We start from the raw sequence: 24,241 nt of genomic DNA, 5'->3' as shown, positions 1-24,241 counted from the left end.
GATGATATCTTCAACTTGTACTCGACCTTGTCTGCCAATAAACATGGCCTTTGAGTCATTTCAGTAATGAACTCTATCACAGTAGATAGTCTTCAAGAGGAGATATTCTTCAAGAAGATCTACTGACTTAGTATAAGGATTCTTTTCATCTCCAAAGCCATACATCACACATCTCAATTCTTCAGAAAAAAAGTCTCGTCTTTTACCCTGTCCACCTTCTGCACCTCCTCTAATTTCTTCATTTTCTTCCTCAAAAGCAGGGTCTTCCTCCTCATCTGCCACCCCATCAGCCTGCCAGCCTACAGCCCCCACAGGCTCCCACCCAGCAGGTTTCACTACTTTCACAGTCTCACTTCCAGTGAGTTCCACATTAAAGTGAATTTTGATTGTATTTTATTTTAGTTTTTTTTTTTTTTGCAGTTTCTGGCCAGGGCTGGGTTTGAACCCGCCACCTCCAGCATATGGGGCTGGCGCCCTACCCTTTGAGCCACAGGCGCCGCCCATTTTAGTTTATTTTTTAACTAAAATACTTAACAGTTTTATTTTTACATTTCACAATACAAATGAAAACTGCCCCTTTGGGGGGTTTACTTCTTCCCTTCAAAACTAGTCTCTCTTTGATAGGAAGGAGGAGCAAGTCTTCCTTACCATGCTATTGAGAAAACACCCAGAGTCTTGGCAGTGTCTGTGGCTCAAAGGAGTAGGGCACCAGCCCCATATGCCAGAGGTGGCAGGTTCAAACCCAGCCCTGGCCAAAAACCACAAAAAAAAAAAAAACACCCAGAGTCACAGCACCATGATCTCCTGGTAAAACAGAACAAGTAATATGAAACTGACATAAAGAAAACTCCCCTCTACCCTTATCTGTCTGGTCAAGTCATTCCAGGACCAGTGGGCACCAACATGGGACCAGCGGGAGGTCTCATCACTGGGGGTCCAGGCATCATTGGCATGTGACCTCCCATGAGTGGCCTCATTCCAGGAGCAGGTCCCACTGGCATCATCCCAGGAGGAGAGGACCCATCATTGGCATCTGGGAGGGCCCCACATATGGGTGCTGGCATCACACCAGGATGAGGAGAACCCGGAAGATTGGGGGGAGGTGGAATCATCTCCCCTGCAGGAGGAGGAGCAGAGAATGGAGTAGCAGGTAGTTTTCCTTGTTGAAATGCAGCCGTTGTTTTGTCAGGCAGGCTCTGGGCCTGCTCTTCCATCCATTTCTGGTAGTTCCCCCATATTCTCTTTGTGCCTCCTCCCACAGATGGAAAGTCCTGAGACTCTGTGAGACTGAGATACATATCACAGTAGTCACAATACAACTTGGGCATATTCCCTCCTGGCCATTGGCAACTCCTTTCTAATGTGAGTTTTTAAAAACAAGCCTCCATGTCAGTGTGGGAAGAAAGATCAGTAGAGCAGGGGAAAGAAGTCTGCTCTATTGGTAATAAAGCTTCAAGTTCATCCCATCATGGATTTCATAGTCTCCTAGAGACACATGGTCCTTAAAAATCGTGTACCATGTCATAAGGACAATCTTGTTCTAACTGGTGCCCATTTGGGCTGCAATCAGCTTCTTTTTTTTTTTAGAGACAGAATCTCACTTTGTCACCCTCGATAGAGTGTCATGGCATCACAACTCACAGTAACCTCCAGCCATTGGGCTTAAGCAATTCTCTTGCCTCAGCCTCCCAAATAGCTGGGACTATAGCATCCACCACAACACCTGGCTATTTTTTTGTTGTTGCAGTTTGGCCTTGGCCAGGTTCGAACCCACCACCCTCAGTATACGTGGCCAGCACCCTACTCACTGAGCCATAGTCACCACCTTGCAATCAGCTTCTTTAGGTTCCCAATGGTGTCATCGGTGTTGCATTTAACGTGCACATTCTTCCCCAGACAGTCGTTGCAAACAACCTCTATAATCTTGGCTGGAGCTCCAAACTCAAAATTCTAACCTGCAGACGCCACAACCTCCAGCCTCAAGTGCTCTGATGGATGAGATTCTAAAAACCATGGGAGATTCTTTTGCAATCTCTGCACATTTGAAAACCATTGGAAGGCACATCCAATCTCTACTTCAGCCTTTCAGAGCAGCACCTAAGACTGGATTTAAAAGAGAGCTTTAGCTATTTGCTATTTACAAGAGACACATCTTAAATGCAAAGATATAAGTACCTTGAAAGTAGAAGGAAGGAAAAGTTATACCATGTAAACAGTAACCATAAAAGAGCAAAAGTAGCTATAATGTAAAAAAAAAAAAAAAAAAAACAGACTTTAAGATAAGGAATGTGACTGAAGACAAAGAGAGGGATATTTCACAATGACAAAGAGTTGCTGTCTCAGAAAGATATCCAGGCTTTTCGGCGCCACTCAGGGAGGACCTATATGGCGTTGTTCTGGATTCCCACCGTAACTTAAAGGGAAATTTTCACAATGTCCGGAGCCCTTGATGTCCTGCAAATGAAGGAGGAGGATGTCCTCAAATTCCTTGCAGCAGGAACCCACTTAGGTGGACCAATCTTGACTTCCAAATGGAACAGTACAGCTACAAAAGGAAAAGTGATGGTATCTACATCATAAATCTGAAGAGGACCTGGGAGAAGCTTCTGTTGGCAGCTCGGGCCATTGTTGCCATTGAAAACCCTGCTGATGTCAGTGTCATATCCTCCAGGAATACTGGCCAGCGAGCTGTGCTGAAGTTTGCTGCTGCCACTGGAGCCACTCCTATTGCTGGCTGCTTCACTCCCGGAAACTTCACTAACCAGATCCCGGCAGCCTTCCGAGAGCCTCATCTTCTAGTGGTTACTGATCCCAGGGCTGACCACCAGCCTCTCACAGAGGCATCTTATGTTAACCTGCCTCCCATTGCTCTGTGTAACTCAGAGTCTCCTCTGCATTATGTGGACATCGCCATCCCTTGCAACAACAAGGGAGCTCACTCAGTAGGTTTGATGTGGTGGATGCTGGCCCGGGAAGTTCTCCGCATGCGTGGCACCATCTCCCGTGAACATCCGTGGGAGGTCATGCCAGATCTCTATTTCTACAGAGATCCTGAAGAGATTGAAAAGGAAGAGCAGGCTGCTGCTGAGAAAGCTGTGACCAAGGAGGAATTTCAGGGTGAATGGACTACTCCAGCTCCTGAGTTTACTGCTACACAACCAGAGGTTGCAGACTGGTCAGAAGGCGTGCAAGTGCCCTCTGTGCCTATTCAGCAGTTCCCCACTGAAGACCGTAGCGCCCAGCCCGCCACTGAAGACTGGTCTGCAGCTCCCACTGCTCAGGCCACTGAATGGGTAGGAACAACCATGGAGTGGTCTTAAGCTGTTCTTCCACAAGCTCTTAAACAAGATGGAAATAAAGCAGGAAAATAAACATCAGTTTTAAAAAAAGAAAGATATCCAGAATTACAAATGTAACAATAGAACCCTAAAATACATAAAGCAAAAACATACAGAATTAAAAGGAAAAATAGACAATTCAATAATTTTAGATGGAGATTGCAATATTCATCTCCTGTAATTGAGGGAACAAATAGAAAATGAGTAAGAATAAATACTTATTTGGAATGGCTGGGCATGTTGGTTCATGTCTATAATATTAACACTCTGGGAGGCCACAGCGGGTGGATCACCTGAGCTCAGGAGCTCAAGACCAGCCTGAGCAAGAGACAGATCCCCATCTCCACCAAAAATTAGAAAAATTACCTGGGTGTTGTGGTAGGCACCTGTAGTCCCAGCTCTTGGTAGGCTGAGGCAAAAGGGTTACTCAAAAACAAGGAGTTTGAGGTCGCTGTGAATTATGACTCCATCGCACTCTAGCCAAGGTGACAAAGTGAAACTTTGTGACACAAACACACACACACACAAACTTATTTGAACAAAACTATCAAATAACTTGGCCTTAGTGATATGTATAGAACAGGCCTCACAATAATACAATCACATTTTTCAAGCACACAGGAAACATTCTCTGGAATAGAAGGACCATATGCTATACTGTAAAACGGGTCTCAATAAATTAAAAACAACTAAAATTACACAAAGTACATCATTCTCTTCAGTGCTATCACCAAAGAATCAGGCCAGACAATATATTGTAAGCTGGAAGCTGCAGGAGGTGGGCCTTCCCATACCTGTTGGGGGGGGGGAAGGCCCCAGGAAACTTCGCAGCTGCTATTTATTGAGAACATATGCCCCTCCCCCAAGCCCCACCCCCTTCACTGGAGTTCCACAGGTGATCAATTCCCAACTACCAAAGTCTGATCATTAGCCTCCAGTAACTGGCACTTTGTCTCTGCAAGCCTGCTGCCCAGGTTCCTGGATATCTTGATGCATAGGCTGCTACTTAGGTTGTTACATAGATCACTACACATGTTGTTACATAAGCTGCTACACATCCTGTTACATAGGTTGTTACATATTATGTTACATAGGTTGCTACATATCCCCCCTTTTTTGATTAAGACATTCTTGTGCAGGGTGAAAGAAAAACTTATATATTTTTTTGTTTGTTTGTTTTTGTTTTTGTAGAGACAGAGTCTCACTTGAGGGCCCTCGGTAGAGTGCCCTGGCCTCACACAGCTCACAGCAACCTCCAACTCCTGGGCTTAAGCAATTCTCTTGCCTCAGCCTCCCGAGTAGCTGGGACTACAGGCGCCCGCCACAACACCCGGCTATTTTTTGGGTGCAGTTTGACCGGGGCCGGGTTTGAACCCGCCACCTTCGGTATATGGGGCCGGCGCCTTACCGACTGAGCCACAGGCTTATATTTATTTCATTTGCTCTTCTTGTCAAATATCACTCTTTCTAGCTAGGCAGAGAAAGGAAAGAAAGAAAAAGAAAGTACAGAATAATTAACAAAACTATATCAGAGGAGTCAATGAGGGCCTTCACCAAAGAAAAGGGATTTGTGTTATGTTGTATTCTTCCAAACATATAAGGGTACTATTAATTTTACATATTTCATCACCTGTTTTGGGGCTGACCCATAGGGTTCTTGATGATTCCATAGGAAATATTAATCAACACCCAAAGTTTCCTGCTTCTGCACATTATCCATTGCACCCAATAAATGAGCAGCAATAGGCACAGTGCAGACTGGAATGTCAGGTGGGGAAGTGTCAAGCTAAAGGAGCAGTAAGGGAAGGATTAAGGATATATATCCAATAAATATTCTCTCACCTTTGCTAATGCAAGAAGTTTGCTATGACTTCAAATTTCCATTACCAAAGCTGACTACTTTGTTCAAAACCTAATTAGAGCTTAGAGAATGTGGACTGAGCTTACCCAGGCCTACAGATTGGGAGGTTTCTTAAGTGATGGAACCCTATATTCTTTTTTTTTTTTTTTTTTTGGAACCCTATATTGATCCTTCCTTTCAGAAGCTCTAACTGCTAATGGGAAAAAGGGCACTGACCCCTACATATTATATGTATGTATGTACAGATACACACACACACACACACACACACACATATATATAGCCAAATTGTTCTCCTGAGATCTTTTCATCAAATAGCATTGCTACCACAGAATAAGAAACAGCCTCTTTTTTTAACTCTCACCTACAGTAAGAATCATTTCACTTAAAAAAGGAAAAAGTTAGGCCAGGTGCGGTGGCTCACACCTGTAATTCCAGCACTCTGGGAGGCAGAGGTGGGTAGATTGCCTGAGCTCACTAGTTCAAGACCAGCTGAGCAAGAGCAAGACCCTCACCTCTAAAAGTAGCCAGCATTGTGGCATGGTCCATAATCCCAGCTACTATGGAGGCTGAGGCAAGAGGATTGCTTGAGCCCAGGAGACTGAGATTGCTGTGAGCTATGATGCTGTTGCACTCTACTGTGGCAAGAAAGTGAGACTCTGCCTCAAAAAAAAAAAGAGGAAGAAAAAGGTTGCCAATGTAGTCAGAGAAAAATAATAACTTTGGGAGGCATTAATTTGCATTTCATCAATTATTATTGGAATTAAGTATCTTTCTGTGTTTATTAGTCATTTGCAGTTCTCTTCTATAAATTATCTATTGCTAATTCTATATTAATGCATTTCTTTTATTGATTTGATAGCACGAGTATATTCTTTTCCTCTTCCTTTAGTTATTTGACTTTAAGTTTACTTATGGTGTCTTTTGATAGATAAGAGACCAAAGATTCTATCTCGACACCTGTAGCACAGTAATTATGATACCGACCACATGCACCAGCGCTGGTGGATTCAAACCCAGCCTGGGCTGGCTAAACAACGACAACTGCAACAAAAAAAGTAGCCAGGTATTGTGGTGGTCACCTGTAGTCCCAGCTACGTGGGAGGCTGAGGCAAGAGAATCACTTAAACCCAAGAGTTTGAGGTTGCTGTGAGCTGTGACGGCACAGCACTCTACTGAAGGCAACAACAACAAAAAAAAAGACCAAAGATTCTATGTTGCCAAATCTGTTAGTGTTTTTCTTTGAGATTTGTTCCTTGAGAGGCGTGTGTCTGTGAGGGTTATGTACTAACATGGCCTTTTCCACCCTCAAGGTCATAAAAATACTCAAATATTTATTTAATTGTTTCTTAAGTTTTCTTGTGGCTTCATCAAAATGTTACTGTATGCTTTACTTAGATTTTAAATATTGTGTAATTTGGTACTATTGGGGTAAAATACAGTTTATTATTAAACAAACTCATGTAAGAATCCAACCTGAAAACAGTTAACATGTATTTTCAAACTTAAAATAGAACAATATGTTATGCATTTTAATATCAAAATCATAAACTGCTTGTATTTCATTTTGGGTCACAATGTCTTTACTTTCTTTTTTCTTTGCTTTTCTTTATATATTTATCATATACAAGATTAACTCCAAAATAGTGGTGTTTCTGTATTTTATCTTTATTCTTTTCCATTATAGATTTAGATAAATGCAAATAATTCACCAGGCTGAGAATTTAATCTGCAACTCACTTATGCCGGAAAAGCTTATTTCTTAATTAATTTTGTGACTATATTTCTATATTCACTAGAAACAAGCAAAACGGAGATGTTCAAATTTCTTCTGCTTATAGATTTGTTTCTACAATTTTTTAGAATTATCTACTCAGACAATAATTTGAAAGTAGTACTCTCCCCTGTGAACAATACTTTTCCCAAATTTTGTTTTTTCTGAAAACTTCTAAAACTCTTCCATAGATATTTTGACACCTTTTAGAATTTCTCACAGGTTGGAATTTATAATGATTTGTTTCTATATCCAGGTGTCATTAAATATGTTTCTTATTAAATCAGAGATTATAAAGAAAATTGAAGATAAATTTATAAGAACTTTGTTTATCACTTGGTATTATACCTCAAGGGACTAAGAAAACAGAAAATGCCCAAATGCCACTTTGCCATGCAAATAGCAATGTTTATATAATTATATCATATCCACTATATGACTACATATACAACATGTATTCTGCCATATATTATTGTGATAATTATGAAACTATAGGACTTGTCTTTGTCAGATCCAAGAGATAAATATACTGCTATTTGTTAGAAAACAGCGTTACAGATTATGCAAGAAATATGCATAAATACTGCCAGAATTTGTATTTCCTTCCTTTAAAACTCTTACTTGATTTTCAGAGAAAAAGAAATATTGGCTTCTTGGTTTGAAAAATAGAAATTAGCATTGCCCTCTTCCTCCTTACTAACCACAGACTTGCCTGTCATGGAATAAACCTGTCTTTAGAAAATCACCTTTAAGAGTGGCGCCTGTGGCTCAGTCAGTAAGGTGCCGGCCCCATATACCGAGGGTGACAGGTTCAAACCCGGCGCCAGCCAAACTGCAACCAAAAAATAGACAGGCGTTGTGGCGGGCGCCTGTAGTCCCAGCTACTCGGGAGGCTGAGGCAAGAGAATTGCTTAAGCCCAGGAGTTGGAGGTTGCTGTGAGCTGTGTGATGCCACGGCACTCTACCGAGGGCCATAAAGTGAGACTCTGTCTCTACAAAAAAAAAAAAAAGAAAATCACCTTTAAGATCTTTTAAAAGCCAACAAGAAAGTGTAACAGTATCAGTGCCACCCAGAGGTAGGGGGAGAATAGTTTCTCAGCCCACCCACAATTGAGCTAAAATCACTGATTCGTGATGAAAGAGTTGCCACTTCTATACAAACCTTCTTTTTTTTCCTCTTTCCCTTAACAGCCTTTCCAAAATCAGTTTTTGAGAGAATATCTATTGCCTAATTTTCAGCAACTATGAATCGTTTTCATTTCATTTATGATATGCACATGACTAACCAAGAACCTTATACAACCATTGCTAGGAAATTCTTAGTTATTCCCAAATTCATGACTGGATTTTCACAATTTTAAGTTATGTTTTGCTTTTTCTAAGAGTTAAAATTGTGCCTTTTTCTTTTAGCCTGAGTCTTGGATTAGCTGTACACATTGAAATCTGAAGTTTTCCATTGATGACAACTTCATGATTTGTGCTGTAGGGAAGGCTTCCTGAGAAATCAGACCAGTCGATGACATATTTCTATGATCTATATAATTACATGTCTGCCAATGTTTGCAAATAAGACTTTACTGTCGTCTTGTCTTAATAATGTATTTTCCTATTGTACCTTTCTCTGGAGCACATTTAGAGGGTCACATGGGAACAGTGAAGTTCGAATCAAAGTAATTACATTTTAAAGATTTGGGGCCTTTATTACAATTACAAAAAGCCAATAATATAGTTTATTATTCTCCTATTTCAAGTCTTCAACTTGTAATTCTATAGCCTGCTATGCTGATTTATTCCACAGATTGCTTTAAGAAGGGCAGCATCAGTAATTTTCATTTACAAATTACTGTGTCTTGTTGTCAGTATCTTCTAAAATATTATTCTCAGCATATGTGATTCATGAAGACAGGCAGATGGTAAATTTCCCTTTGGCAAAATACATTAAAACTCTTTCATTCTGTCGTCCTTCTGCAAGTTCTTACTGTTATGAGCTTTTACTGTTAACAAATTGGGTGAGATAATGTCTTTGGGAGTATGATACTTTGAAGAGAGAAGATAAATTCTCTTCTCTTGGTTATAGTTCAGTTACATTCACAGCAGCCATATATCACTAAAGTGTTAAAGGTCACTCGAATAACCAGCTCAGAGCATACCCTGTCTTCATTTGTGCTGCACAGCTACAGCGATGCATTTAGCTGGCAAGTTAAATCACGCCCTTCTCTCTTAGGTCACTTATAGCCTTGAGAGGATGAGAGCCCCTCTGTCACCTTTAGGAGCCGTTTCACACACAGTGGAGCCCAGAGACTCAACAAATCTGAGACTCAAAACTAAATGGTGGGAAGGCAAGGCTGTCAACACATGAGAAATTTGAAGAAATAAGTAATTACAAATGCTAACAATCTGAAGAAGACTGAAAGCCTTGCATTTCTCTTTAGAAATGTATTTGGGAATCAATGTTTTCCCATCACTTATCTGATTTTGTGTTGGGTGATGACATAAAAGGTTAAGAATGTGCATACGTATGAATTGCTGTAACTCACTCTATCTCCAACTAAGAAGCTTCCTCTGGTTACCCCCAGACTTTATTCAAGCTTCAGCAAAGTCTAAACAAGGCTCCATGACTTCCCAACTAAAGAAAACACCAACCCCCAACAATCTTTCTGACTATTTCTGTTTGGTTCTGGATCTATTTCTCAGAAGCCATTAACAAATGGCATATTTGCCAATGTTAGGTTTAACAAATCTCTACAGGTAATGTACCAGGTACACGAGGATCCCTGCTATTCCGGGAAGCCTTCCTGTCAGCCCTTTCCCTGCTGGCTCCCTTCTTGTTTCAGCTACAAGAAGAAGCTGAGGCGGTACAAATAGAACATCTCTCAAAATGCTATGATGAGCTTTGCACAGAAACAACTATGGTTGACATGACAATGAAAAGCAGTCAGCTGAAACTAAGTAATTAATGGAAACAAGTAAATTAGCTAAATTGGCTTCCAGAGAATCAGACGGACAGCTTCCTTTGTGTTCTTATCAGTCCTCATAGGATGCAACTGTGTGTTCAAAGGCAGGACTGTGTGAAATCTGTCCCAGTAGCAACTTTCTCGGTCACAGCAACGAGGTGCAAGCTCTCCCAAGACAGCACAGTCAGCAAACCCCCAGCGGAACCAGCTGTGTGGCCTGGGGAAAACGAGGTGAGTCACCACACTGAGAATTCGAATCCTACAGCCAGAGCACCTCCGGGACAGCTGTGCTGCCACATGCGTAGCACCAGCCCCTGTTTAGAAGTTCCTCCATGAGGCTAATACTTCACTTAGTTTCTCTCTTTTTTTACAAAGCTTTTAGCATCAATAGGCCCACCTACCACATGTGACTGCACTGGATACGGACTGCACAATTCCAGAGAGCACCAAAAATGCCAACATCATAGTCCGTGTATATTATACCCCTGCAGAACTATACGTGCCGTACTACCCTGTCTCCCCAAAAATAAGACATCCTCCGAAAATAAGACCTACTTACAGGAAAGATAAGACGTCCCCTGAAAATAAGACCTACCGCGTCTTTGGGAGCACACCTTAAAATAAGACACTGTCTCGGGGAAACAGAGTAGCTACTGTGGTTTGGAGTGTCTGTATCTCCTCCGAAATTCATGTTAAGAAAATTTGATTTCCAGGTACAGTGGCTCACACCTATAATCCCAGCACTCTGGAAGGCCAGGGCGGGTGGACTGCCTGAGCTCACAGGTTCGAGACAAGCCAGAGCCAGAGCGAGACCCCATCTCTAAAAATAGTCGGGCATTGGGGCAGGCACCTGTAGTCCCAGCTACTTGGGAGGCCGAGGCAAGAGAATCACTTATGTCCAAGAGTTTGAGGTTGCTGTGAGCTATGATGCCACTGCACTTTACCAAGGGCGACAAAATAAAACTCTGTCTCAAAAAAAAAAAATTTAATTTCCAATGAAACAGAATTAAGAGGTAGGGCTTTTAGGAAATGATTAGGGTGGGATTAATGCCTTATAAAAAGTCCAGAAGGAACTAGCTAGGCCTTTGGCCTTTCTGTCCCTTTAATCTCTCCTGCCATGTAAGGACACAGAATTCATCTCTTTTTCCATCCGCCATCTGAGGACGCAGCAACAAGGCACCAACCGTGAAGCAGACCAAGCATTGACTGTACACCAAATCTACTTGTAGATTTCCCAGCCTCCACAAATATGAGAAATCAATTTATATTATTTATAAATTACCCAGGTGAAGGTATTTTTATGCAGCAGAAAAACACTAAGAAATTTGTACTGAGAAGTGGGGCCTTGCTATAACAAATACCTGAGAGTGTGAACATGACTTTGGAACTTGATAATGGGTATAAAGGTCTATGAGTGTTCTGGGGAGGGCTATAAAGGTCTATGAGTGTTCTGGGGAGGGCTCAAAAGAATAGGATGTCTGTAGGGGAAGCCTGAATCTTCTTGGAGATTATGTAAGTGGTTTGTCCCAGAATGCTGATAGAAAGATGGATATCAAAGGCCATTCTGATGAGGTCTTAGACAGAAATGAGGGATAAGGTATTGAAAACTAGAGGAAAGTGCATCCTTGTTATAAAGTGGCAAAGAACTTGGCCAAATTCGTCCACTGTCCTAATGCTTTGTGGAAGGCAGGACCTTAGAGCAATGAATTAGGATGTTTGGCAGGAGAACTCTCTAAGCATGTTGTTCAGGGCGTTGTGCGGCTTCTCATGACTGATTATCGTAAAATACAAGGAGAGGGAAATGAGCTACAGATGAAATTTATAGTGAAAAGGGAAGCAGAATTTAAAGATTCAGAAAAGTTTTAGCCCAGCCACGTAAAGAATAAAAAAAGCACGTTTAGGAGAGAATGCCAAGGATGTGGCCAAGTGAACATTTGATAAGGAAAGTGGCGTGGATACGAGGAAGCCAGATGCCATTCATCAAGACAATGGAAGAGTGACGCCACAGGCATTTCCGGGATCTTCAAGTCTGCCACATCTGTTACTGGCCCAGAGTGCCAGAGCCTTAAGGGCAGAACAGTTTCAAAGGAGGGACCCTGGGTCCTGAGGGTGCACAGTGTCACCTCACGTCTCTGCTCCACACGTTCCAGCACAGTGTCCCTCAGTCACCGTGGATATGGCTTGGGCCACCACTCTGAAGGCACAGATGGTAAACCGTGGCAGTGTGTACATGGCACTGACTCTGCAGGTGTTCAGAGTGCACGAGCTACTTCACCTATGATTAAAGGATGCCGCAGAGTCTCAGGGTTCAGGCGGAGAACTACCACAAGGCCACCACAGACGGCCCACATTAGGGAGGTGATTAGTGGAGCTTGGGAGCAGGGTTGCCCAAGGACCCCAGACTAGTAAGGCCATCAGAACACCTGGGAGAGCCATGAGGCATGCAACTCCAACCCAGAACATAAATTCGGGTTGTAAAGATAGCGTTTTCCCCACAAATGTCCTTTCAGCATTTTGAGTCCTAGAATAGAGTCATTAAGCAGGCACATAGCAAAGTCAAGCAAGCCAACTGAATAATGGGAAGCCATGTGACTTGGGGCTAGACTATGCCCCCGGCACCAGTTCAAATGCCTTTTGATCATCTCCACATAAATGTCCTGCCAGCACCTCCATCCTGCAGCGCTGCCCTCCCGGTTCCATCATTTAGAAACCGCTATCATCTTTGCCTCAGCTCTCTCCCCACCCCACATAGCTAATCATTTTCTAAGTACTCATCAATCCTGCCTGCACAATAAGTTTTATCTGTCTCCTCCCAGTGGTAATGCCATCTGCACCACCTTTCCACAGAGACTTCATATCTTTTACCTATATCCCAGCAGCATGTGTCTTTGCCTCCATCCTCCCCTTGTGTAATCCTGCCTTAGCACCACTACCAGGGCTGCCTTTAAAACTGCAGTTCAAGCTGGGCCTGGGGGGGGGGGGGGCATCTGCAGTCCCAGCTACTCTGGAGGAGAGGTGGGAGGATCACTTAAGCCCAGGAGTTTGAGTCCAGCCTGGGCAACAAAACGAGACTCCCTGTCTCTAAAAATAAAACAAAGCAAAATAAATCACACTTCAAAAACTTGAGATGATTCCCACTGACCATACTAAAGAGCCCAGTGCACAGTAAGAGAGCAAGCAGAGCAACGGAGGGCAGAGACCTTATTGAGCAACCTTGCTCGTGCTTTACAACCTCAGTTTTATACTCCTCATCTGTAAAATGGGGCTAATAATATTTTCTTTAAATGGCACCGGAAAGGATTTGATTACTCAGGGCATATAAAGTGTTCATTACAGAAGGCTATCAAACAGAATAGATATTATTATTCCTATTGCTTTTACTTCATTCACTGCCAAAGTGAGTTCACTGTAATTTAATTCTATTCTCACAAAATAAATTCCCATCAATTTAGAATAAAATTCAGAGTCTTCAAGATGTAGCAACAAAACAAATGGTAACATTATCTGCCCCCTTGGGGAGTCAGTTGCATGTCTTACTGTTTTTAAATATAGCATAAAATTCCCATTTTGAGGTCTTTACTTGTGCTTTTCACAGGTGACTCCAGTAAGAATAAAACACTTTTTTTTTTTTTTACATTCTCTTAAAACATCACCTACATAGCTGCTTTGTACTGGAGCGAGGTAAGTTAATAAGAAATATCTTACGGTTCTAACTTCTTCCTTCCCTGCCTCAGTAAAGAATGGTCTGCATTGTGTTTGCTCTAAATGTGTTAACTACAGACTGTAACTTCTCCAAGAGTTGGGGTAGGAAAGAAAGTATCTAGAGGAGTAGCAGGGATGCTGCTAACTACTGGGAAGAAAGGGACGGCCTCTGAGGTCAGGAAGAGTTCGGTAGGTTCCTGCAGGTGAGTAGATGAGCTCACCCCAATGCCCCAGAGAGGGGGGATGGCCCCTGAGGAGGACCACCATCTCATATGCCTGGTGAGGCTGGACCTTGGGACCACCTGCGTTGGGTCGCTCCACCCTATAGTGGAGTTGTCAGCGAACTACCTCAAGATTGGTAGTTTCTTTTTTTTTTCTGAGTTGAAATGTTTAGATTTATTGTAGCAGTGCTATCAAGAATACATCGAAGTATCACTCTCAAGAATACACATATATAGAAAGACATAAGGGATATTTCAAGTTAGTCAAAAGTGAATCTTCTAGGCGCAGCAGACTGACGGCATTGAGATGGAGAAAGGGAAGGTTGAAGATTTTATGGGTGTGAGGTCAGCACTAACGGCCTTGGCAAGAAGGCACAAATGGGGGTTATGTGGCGATCCGAGTGCAGACTGAGAGGTAAGGAGCAGCCCACAGGCCTGAAGCATCACTAGTGATCAGGCCTAAGGCCAGCTGATTAGATAACTATGTGGCTGAAAGGAACAGGGGAGAAGGAACATGAAAAAACAATTCTCTAAAAACGTACATCCCAGGCGGGTCCGGCCCCGTCCGCGCAGAGTCCCCGGTCGGCGGCGCCTCGGAGCTGCCCGGCTGCCCGATGTCCGGCCGCCGCGGGCCGGGCTGTGCGCTCAGTGCCCGGCTCAGGCCCCCGAAGCGCCGGCGGGGTGACAGCGGCCTCGGGCCCCGCGGAGACCGAGCGGCTGGAGGACCAGGCGGCGGCCGCGGAGAGAAGGATGGGGGCTAACCAGTTACCGGTGCTCAACGTGTACGACAGGTACTGGATGAACGAATGCACCTCATCCATAGGAATTGGAGCTTTTCATTCAGGAATTGAAGTATATGGCAGAGAATTTGCTTATGGTGGCCATCCTTACCCCTTTTCTGGAATATTTGAAATTTCCCCAAGAAATGCTTCTCAACTAGGAGAAACATTTAAATTTAAAGAAGCTGTTGTTTTAGGGAGCACTAGCTTTCTAGAAGATGATATAGAAAACATTGTAGAAGGGCGGCGCCTATGGCTCAGCCAGTAGGGCGCCGGCCCCATATGCCGAGGGTGGCAGGTTCAAACCCAGCCCCGGCCAAACTGCAACAAAAAAATAGCCGGGCGTTGTGGCGGGGGCCGGTAGTCCCAGCTGCTCCGGAGGCTGAGGCAAGAGAATCAATCGCGTAAGCCCAAGAGTTAGAGGTTGCCGTGAGCCATGTGATGCCCCGGCACTCTACCGAGGGCGGTACAGTGAGACTCTGTCTCTACAAAAAAAAAAAAAAAAAGAAAGAAAAGAAAACATTGTAGAAGAACTGGGAAGAGAATACAAAGGCAGTGCTTATCATTTGATGCATAAAAACTGTAATCACTTTTCTTTTTATCAGAGATTCTTTGTGGGAAAGAGATTCCTCGCTGGATCAACCGACTTGCCTACTTCAGCTCCTAAATACCCTTTCTCCAGAGTTGCCTCCCAAAGGAGTGGCTCACTCCGCGTCCTGCAGTCTAGTGTCAGCCAAGAGCTCCAGGATGAACTGGAGGAAGCGGAGGACGCTGCCGCATCGGCTTCCATGGCCAGTGTCCCGGCAGGCTCCAGACCCGGGAGCCACACTAAACTATAAATGTCTCCAAAGTCACACTTTCAGAACTGTCTCTGGCAGTTGAATATAAATAGGGAAAAGTAAACAGAGGAAGTGTCCTTTGGATATTTTGTATGCAAAGATGGCTCTCTCCCAAATCCCAGTTTTTCAGCTCAGGATTATATTTGTAATCAAAAAAAAACTCACCCGGCGCCCAGGAGGGAGAACTTTGTATGAAGCTGCCCTCTGTTTTTTTTACACACTTGTATATTTGGATTTACTACTTCTGTTTTATACAAGCTCTGTTATGTTTACAGTATTTTGTACCACTGTTTACAAATCTTGCATGGACTTCTGCCTCCCTGAAAGAAAATCATGTCTTCAAAACTTAGGCAGGTAATCTTTGTACACTTCTGACAATTACCAGAGCTACAGCATAAATAGTAGACACATAAAAAGGTATGTACACAGTTGGTCGACATTACCTGCTCAAGAATGTAGATGTGGTTTTGTTTTGTTAACGTCGTGGGTACCATAATGCAGAGACCCGAACTGTCCCGAGGTGAAGGAGCACGCACGGCCTGAGGGCTTGGAACCCTGAGTCCAGTGCCCCTCCCTGCTCTCTCCCACCCTGAGTAGCACATCCCCCAAGGTGCCCATGGAGGTTTAGTTTTACCCAAATATCCGTCCATCTAGGAGAGTGGTATATTGTCTTTCTGGCTTTGCTGCCTCATCGGTCTACAATTGAGATGTTTTTTGTTAAAGATACTCTTGTAACTGACAAGTGTTTTTGCACATGTTTGGGGGGAGGGGTTTCATTTTTATTTTAATACACACTGATTTCCTCCCAGCACAGGATTTCCTTGGTGGTATAGGAATATCCTAAGTGGTAGCCTTCTGAGTAACAGTATAAGTTGACATTCAACTGCTTTTAAATATTCAGGCTACCTTTTTTATACTAGACCTTGAAAAACAGAGTCTGAAGTAACACACCCCCAAAAGGTAATTCTTTCATGTTTCATATTTTTTATGTACCATGTCAAAAAGAGTATGTTGGAGTTTGTTAATTTGTTATGGGAATTGTTTCACCTCAGAATAGAGTTCTTAGTCTTGCAGACATCTTGTTGAAAAGTCATGTTCGTGTGTCTTAAAATTCATCTTTTTATGTTCTCACAAATGTCTTTTACATAACGTACTCTAACATTGTCACCATAGATAAATCTTCATAGGCAAGGAAATATATCTGCTTGAGTCTACTCTCAGTTTGACCCTTGGATGTAAGAACCAGTTTGTTAAATGTCATTCAGTTTTTCTGCCTTAAGAATGAATGTCCTAGATAAAATAGTGGATGCAGTATATTAATTATCCAAGGCAGTAACTTCAGCTTCTTATATATATTGTTAACGTTACTTACACATTTATTTAAACTTTTAGACTGGATTTTTACTGTTGCTCTGTGAGGATACATACCTTTCAGTAAACTACATTTTTAACTTTTCCATAAGCTGAATGTTGTTAATTTATCAACTTAAGCACACCCTATTCATAGGGAAAATAAACCTTGGGTTATAAGCATTGGCCCAAGGACAGTGAAGCCACTTAAAACCTAGTTTATGCTTTTGTAAAGGGAAACCTTTACAAATTTCTCGCAGTTCTTTAGGGGGCAGAACACTTGTTTTAAGATTGTGACAGAAAGAAGAAAGAAATATATGAACTGGGGCGGCGCCTGTGGCTCAGTGAGTAGGGCGCCAGCCCCATATACCGAGGGTTGCGGGTTCAAACCAGGCTATATTCAAAAAAATAGCCAGGCGTTGTGGCGGGCACCTGTGGTCCCAGCTGCTCGGGAGACTGAGGCAAGAGAATCACATAAGCCCAAGAGCTGGAGGTTGCTGTGAGCCGTGTGACGCCCCAGCACTCTACCGAGGGCGGTAAAGTGAGACTCTGTCTCTACAAAAAGAAAAAGAAATATACGAACTTTAGGAAATGTTGACTTCGTTCAGATCTCAAACTGAGATTTAGGACAAAACACTAAGGGTCTAGCAGTGAAACGTTTGCTTTTAAAAAAAAAAGAGTCCTGTCATCAAAACCTGGCTTAGGACAAAGTGTTTGGTGCCGTTTGCTTGGCATATTTTTAAAATATGGATTGTAGTTTTTTCTAATTTATTCAAATGTACATGAGTTAAACCCAGGCTACTGACACAAAGGAGTACCCGTTAGTTAGACACTTCTTGGTGAATAGCCAGGAATTTCTGTGCTTAGCCACGTCCACACCCCAGTATACAAATCATTTTGTTGTTAATTTGTTACATTTACTTTCATCTACAGCACTCGGAGTTTAAAAATACTGTAAAGCATTCTAGTAGAAATAGCATCCTAAGACCAGTTATCATACGAACAGATAAAATCTGGACAATGAGATTCCTTGCAATCTAGTTATACCTGAGGTTGAGAAATAAATGTCTTTAGAGAATGCCATTCAAGTCAGGTCCTTCTCTGCAGTTCAAAATTGAGAATAGAGTTAATTAGCATTTAACCAGCTTTTACTTGCCCTTGGAAGGAAAGAATCTTGTTCTCAGCCTGATTTCTGTTTAGAAAAATCCTACATCAAAAATCTGGTTATACACATACATGGGATACAACAAAGTCTGTTTATTGTTAGAACCAAGTGAAACATACTTTTCATGGTGGATTGGACAGTAATATAGTGTTAGAGGGTCAGAAACTACTGGTTTCTGCTGTTTGTTTGAAATAAAAATACCCTTGGGTTTGGGGGTATTTTTAACCCTTCAAGGAGCATTCACTCTGGAAAGTGTGACTTGGGAACTATAGAAGGCAGTGGTGTCCAATCTTAGAGAGCCTCCACTTGATGCCTGCACTCCAGCCAACTATTGCTCTGACCCACAGCAATAGTGCAAGTTACCCATCACCAGCATTTGTACAGAGCAGGGAATTCTGGTTTTAGTCAACTGAGCATGGTGTGTGGGAGGAGGGAGATTCAGCATGGCAGACAGCTGCAGGACTCGCCGTCCATGGCGTCTTTCTATCTCAAAACAGGTAGAAACACATTCACTGCTTCAGGGTGCTAATCTGTGTGTCTCCGTATGGCATTTCTGTAAGATACTCTGTAATTTTCGCATATGCTATATTCGCGTTAAGTGACTAAGTTTAAGAGACTTGGGTTTGTGTTCAGCAGGCTGGCCATGCTGCCGTCCTACGCCTCAGGGTGGCTGGTTTGGGAGTGCAGCTTAGTTATGAGACTTGCACTGTCTACTCGTTCAATACACATCTTTGCTGTGTGAAAGGTGTTAACAGCTGTCAAGGAATCTTCACAGACCTGAAGATAATTTCTTGTGAAGTTGAATGCAAGTATACTGTCATTCATAGTGTTTATATAAAAATACCAGGAATCTTCACTTTTGCTACCTTGATATAGCATTGGGCTATCATGTAACAACATTGAAATACATCGATTTATTAAAGAAATACTTTTATAAGAAAAAATAAATAAAAATGTACCTCAAGGCAACATGCAAGACCAGCCCCCTCAAGACTCCCCAGTCAGGGTTCCCTGTCTTCCTACCCTCGTGGCCTCCTAATGCTGTCTCTCTCCTCTCTGACTCAGTTCAAGAGTTGGAGAGTCCTCAGGAATTAGACTTGCCTGCACCCTGGCCGGTGTCCTCACTGCCCTTTTCAAGCTCAGAGATGGACAGGAGCAAGCTGCCTATGCCTGAAGGGACGTCCCTGAGCAGGCAGCCCAGCTCCTTCTCAAACATTTGGCTGCTTGCTGCAGATCTCCATTCTGCTTGTGAATTAATCCTTGAAGATACCAAGAATTCGGTACATTTTGTAGAATGGATTTTCAGCTGTGTTCTGTGCCTGCTATTTCATCTCTCCTTCTCGGTTGATGTTTTGCTTATGGACAAACCCTTTAAATGTTGCTGCATGGTGGCGGTGTCTACAGACTCCCTGCCACGCTCCAGACTGTGGCAGTGGCCCTGGAGGAGCTGTTGCCTCTCAGCGTGAGGAAGCTCCTTACTGAACGGCATCTGGTAACATTCTTCTGCTTCCAGGAGCTCAGGGAGACCTGAGTCTGGGTTCAGAGGATTTAGGCCCTTCTCACGGGCTTTATTCAAGTAGTGCAAGGCACACTGCTGTAGCTCTTCAATCTTCTCTCTGTTTGCATGAGCTTCAGATTCTCCCGAATTCTGCATTTGTCTGGCTTTTGCCTTGTAGCAGCATCCAATCTGATGACAGAGGTTGGCGTTGTTTGGTATGGATTTCGGTGCCTTTAGAAACAATTCAATAGCTTTGTCTAGGTCGCCTTTTCTGTAAAATTTGGCTGCACTGCAAAGGACATCCATTTGGCAAGGAGCCTTCTCCAGAGCCTCTTCAACCAATTACTCCCCTTCCACTTCTTTATTCATCGTCTGCAGTTTGAGGGCCAAGAGAACTTTGACATACTGCTTCTCAGGACTCAGCTCAACAGCCTCCTTGAAAGCATCAACAGAGCACTGTTTCTGTGGGTTATTATCCAGACAGTACATTGCGATGGCCAGTCCGGAGGCAAATTCTGGGTTGCTGGGTTTTTCTTCCAGTGTCTTCTCAAAACACATCTTTGCCCTTTCGTTTCTTCCACATTTTAGTCGTGTCCATCCTTCTTCACAGTCCAGCTCAGGACTCTCAAGGCTGTAAGGATTTGAAAACTTCTTGCAGGCCTGTTTCACCTTATCCACATAAATCTGAGCTTCTGAAAAGCGGCCCGTGTGATAGTAGACCCAGGCGTAGTTCCCCCAGGTGACCAGGCTTCTGATTTCTGTCTGGCCAGCATGCTCTCGCTGGATGAAGTCTTCAGCTTGCTGTAAGCCTTCCAGGGCAGCTTCGTTTTGACCATCTAGGTGTTTTATGTAGGCCAACAAGTTGTACATTGTAGCTTTGAACTCAGTGTTTAAAAATTTAATCTGGTTACACACTCCGTCTTCTAGATCACTTGTGACGCTATCTCCCTTAAACAAGTTCCAGGTAAAATGGCATTTTTAGCTGTGGAAAAATTTTCTCCAGGAAATTCTTGGCATTCTCACTCATGATTGCTGTCTGCTTCTCTGCTGTTCTGAAAGGCTAGGGACCAGGCTGATTTTTTTCTTCAGAAAGCTCTCTGTCTCAGAGGACAAGATTGGTAATTTCTTAAGGCTAAATATCATTTCTTATTGTAAGATTCTCTATCCCGCAAGCCCTTCCCACTATTTAGCAATACTCCTTGGAAGCAATATGTACTTGTTCCTTAAATATGATACATCAGAGATTCTTATACTAACTGGTAGGATACTGCCAGTGTAAACTGCACCACTTTTAAAGTCTGGTTATTTTAGTCAATAAGGAAGCCACCGGTGTAGCCATGGGCAGATAGTTATCTCTGTGTTCTGGCAGTAAGCACTTGCCTTCAACCAGCCAGCTGTCAACCTCAACCACAGAGTGAGCTGCAAAGGCTCACAAGGACCATGATCATCCAAAGCAAAGCCACTCAGATCATGTATTGCCAACAAGGGGCAATGCTTTATCTTCAGAGATAAAATGCAGGAAACATTTCTGTTTCAGAATCACTACCTGGATGTTCACTTGTTCCTGTGCACCCTTGGCCCATTTGTTGTGACACCACAGACCGCAAATATTTCACACAGTATCATACCTTCCAGAACAAACATTTTACAAATAAAATTACAATGTTCTTTTTTTCTTTTAGATCTGCTAATTAACTAAGTTCCACCATGATTTCTTTTAGACCGTGAGTTCTTAAACCAGTAACACTTTCATAGCTGTATTGATGGTATAAAACAATTACTGTAACTTCTGAACATGGGGACTGAGTTCATTAACTCAAATATTTGTGGTACCTCTTAGATATATTTAAAAGTTATTTGTTATTTTATCTCTACAAAGTTGCTCACTTGTGTGTTTGGCATGTGGTATAGGAAGAATGAAAAGTCTAGGGGCTAAAGCCACTGTTCCTTGGGTCTCTCTCTCTCTCTCTTTCTATGTGGTATCCCCTCATGGTCTCTCCAGGATAGAGAGGATACTAAAATTTTTATATTACTTTATGGCTCCAAAGTCACACATCATGAGAGAGAAAACCAGGTGAATCCACGTCAACTTTTATAAACCAGCCTGGAAAACTCTGCCAGCTGAGGCAGTCACAAAGACCAAGGGAAGGGAGTAGCAAGGATGGCAAAGTTTTGGAAGAGCATGAAGATCAGAAATACCCTTGTGGGCATTTTTGGAGAACAGGCCACATGCCCATTTCATTAACACTCCCTTTAGTTATTCTTCAGATAACATTTTAAGTATCATTTCCTCAGAGAAGACTTCTCCCCATTTTGTGCACCTGTTCCATCAATTTCCCTCTTGGTCTACTCTTCTGTCCACGAGAAAATGGCATTAAATTGTAACTAACCAATGAGCACACGAGTGCACACAGAGAAGTAAAACTCACTGGAAAGCAAGCAGAGGGAAGGCAGAAGGAGGGGATGGGCAAAAACCTACCTAACGGGTACAACGAACACTATCAGGGTTCAAGCATAACAGAATAAATACATGTAACCAAAAATATTTGTACCCCCATAATATTTTGAAACAAACAAACAAAAGAAAAAAATAGGCTCAACTCCCATTGTGGGGAGATACATAGCCAAAGCACCTGGCAAAGGGACAAAAAGAATTTGTGGCCATTGATGCTGGCTACAAGAGACAGTCAGCACTATGCGTTTCAAATTTCATACTTTTTTTTTTTTTTTTTTTGCCCTCAGTAGAGTCCCGTGGCATCATAGTTGATAACAACCTCTAACTCTTGCACTCAAGTGATTCTCTTGCCTCAGCCTCCCAAGTAGCTGGGACTACAGGAGCCTGCCACACATCCTGTTATTTTTAGAGACTGGGTCTCACTCTTGCTGAGACTGGTCTCAAAACTCCTGAGCTCAAGCAATCCACCCACCTTGGCCTCCCAGAATACTAAGATTATAGGCATGAGCCACCACTCCCAGCCCTCAAATTTCATACTCTTAAAAAAATCCACACTTTCAGCTTGGCGCCTGTGGCTCAAGCGGCTAAGGTGCCAGCCACATACACCTGAGCTGGTGAATTCGAATCCAGCCCGAGCCCGCCAAAAAACAATGACGGCCGCAACCAAAAAATAGCCGGGCTTTGTGGTGAGTGCCTGTAGTCCCAGCTACTTGGGAAGCGGAGGCAAGAGAATCCCTTGAGCCCAGGAGTTGGAGGTTGCTGTGAGCTGTGATGCCATGGCACCCTACCCAGGGTGACAGCTTGAGGCTCTGTCTCAGAAAAAAAAAAAAAAAATCACACTTTCTACTACATTACATTGCCAATTTTTTTTTGTTTGTTTACCAAAAAAAATTAAATGGCTTCAAGACCCCAAGGAATAGACACATCAGCATCAAAATTTGTCAAAAAAGCTTTAACTGGTTAAAAAATATGTGGGAAAATCTTCAATTTCACTAATAATTACAAAATTTAAATGAAACCAGTGAGATATCATTGTCCGACCATCACCATTTTTCACCCCCAATAGTTTCGTTTATTCACCTCAAGTGGAGTATAATTTGGAATATTCGTTTTAGAAAGCTTTTAGCTAAGTTTCCTCAAGAGATTCCACTATTTACTATTCTGGGAACCTCTCCTAAGAAAAGAATTGTAAATATGAAAAATAAAAGATGTTTGTCCTGAAGTTATTTATGTCAACATAAAACTGAAAACAACCCAAAGTTTTGGTAATAGAAATACTACATTCTCATTCAATTATATGAACTGTGTAAAAATAAAAAACAATATGCTTATAAAATAAATGAAAGAGCTCATAGAATAAACGAATGAGGAATAAAAACTACATGTAGAATACTGAAATTAAGCATCATTGAGTTAATTTCAGCTGTCTCTATACTTTGCAAAGTTATCATTATTAATCATGCATTGCTTTTTAAGAAAAATTAAAATCAAACTCAGCACCTGTAACTCAAGCGGCTAAGGCTCCAGCCACAGACACCTGAGCTGGCAGGTTCAAATCCAATCTGGGCTCACCAAACAACAATGATGGCTGCAACCAAAAAATAGCCAGGCACTGTGGCAGGCACCTATAATCCCAGCTACTTGGGAGGCAGAGGCAGGAGAATCGCTTAAGCCCAGGAGTTGGAGGTGGCTGTGAGCTGGGATGCCACAGCACTCTACCCAGGGTGACAGCTTGAGGCTCTGTCTCAAAAAAAAAAAAGAAAAAGAAAAATTAAAATCAGCTATGCTTTTATTTACCGCATATAACAAACATTTTATTTATCTGTGCCTTTTTGTTTTTTATTCTAATATTTACATTCAATCACTATCAACTTTAAAAATAACCGATATATGAAGACAAATGTCTCGATCCAATGGGTTTTCCATGGATATTCTGCTTTTCAAATTCATTCAGAAATCAGAAATTTAGACAGCTTAATCTTATAATCAGCTACTGATGCCAGTATATTTGGGATTTAGTATCTTCAGACTATTAACTCAACATTGACCTCTTAATGTACACCCCTGAGAGGTGTAAGTGGTGGCGCCCAGAGCGATGCTCAGGCCAGGTTTATTGAAAGGGAAGGGTGACCCACCTGGGCAGTGCAAAGATGGCTTCTGCACCCGAGAGCAGTTAGAGAGCATGTTTATATTTGGCTGTAGGGGAGGGCAAATTTCATATCTCTCCCAGAAGGTTAGGGTCCTTCGGTGTGAACTTCTAGGGGTGAGGCTAACCAGCTCCTTTGTGCCTTTGTCTTGGAAGGAG

General features: G+C 42.5%; 4 pseudogenes across 1 annotated transcript; 2 read left to right on the top strand and 2 right to left on the bottom strand.

Moving 5' to 3' along the window:
• Window positions 1-1,435: 1,435 nt before the first annotated feature.
• LOC128598299 (ubiquitin-like protein 5) lies at window positions 1,436-2,053 on the bottom strand (annotated as a pseudogene).
• Window positions 2,054-2,393: 340 nt separating this feature from the next.
• LOC128598641 (40S ribosomal protein SA-like) lies at window positions 2,394-3,320 on the top strand (annotated as a pseudogene). The gene has a single exon (XR_008383678.1). The product of XR_008383678.1 is annotated as a 40S ribosomal protein SA-like (transcript).
• An 11,280-nt stretch (window positions 3,321-14,600) lies between these two features.
• On the top strand, window positions 14,601-15,468 carry LOC128598640 (deubiquitinase DESI2-like; annotated as a pseudogene).
• Window positions 15,469-19,067: 3,599 nt separating this feature from the next.
• Window positions 19,068-20,499, bottom strand: LOC128598298 (interferon-induced protein with tetratricopeptide repeats 3-like; annotated as a pseudogene).
• Between the last annotated feature and the right edge of the window lie 3,742 nt (window positions 20,500-24,241).

Source organism: Nycticebus coucang, chromosome 11 (genome assembly GCF_027406575.1).
Source record: "Nycticebus coucang isolate mNycCou1 chromosome 11, mNycCou1.pri, whole genome shotgun sequence".
Lineage (NCBI taxonomy): Eukaryota > Metazoa > Chordata > Mammalia > Primates > Lorisidae > Nycticebus > Nycticebus coucang.
This window is presented reverse-complemented; position numbering and strand designations above follow the sequence as displayed.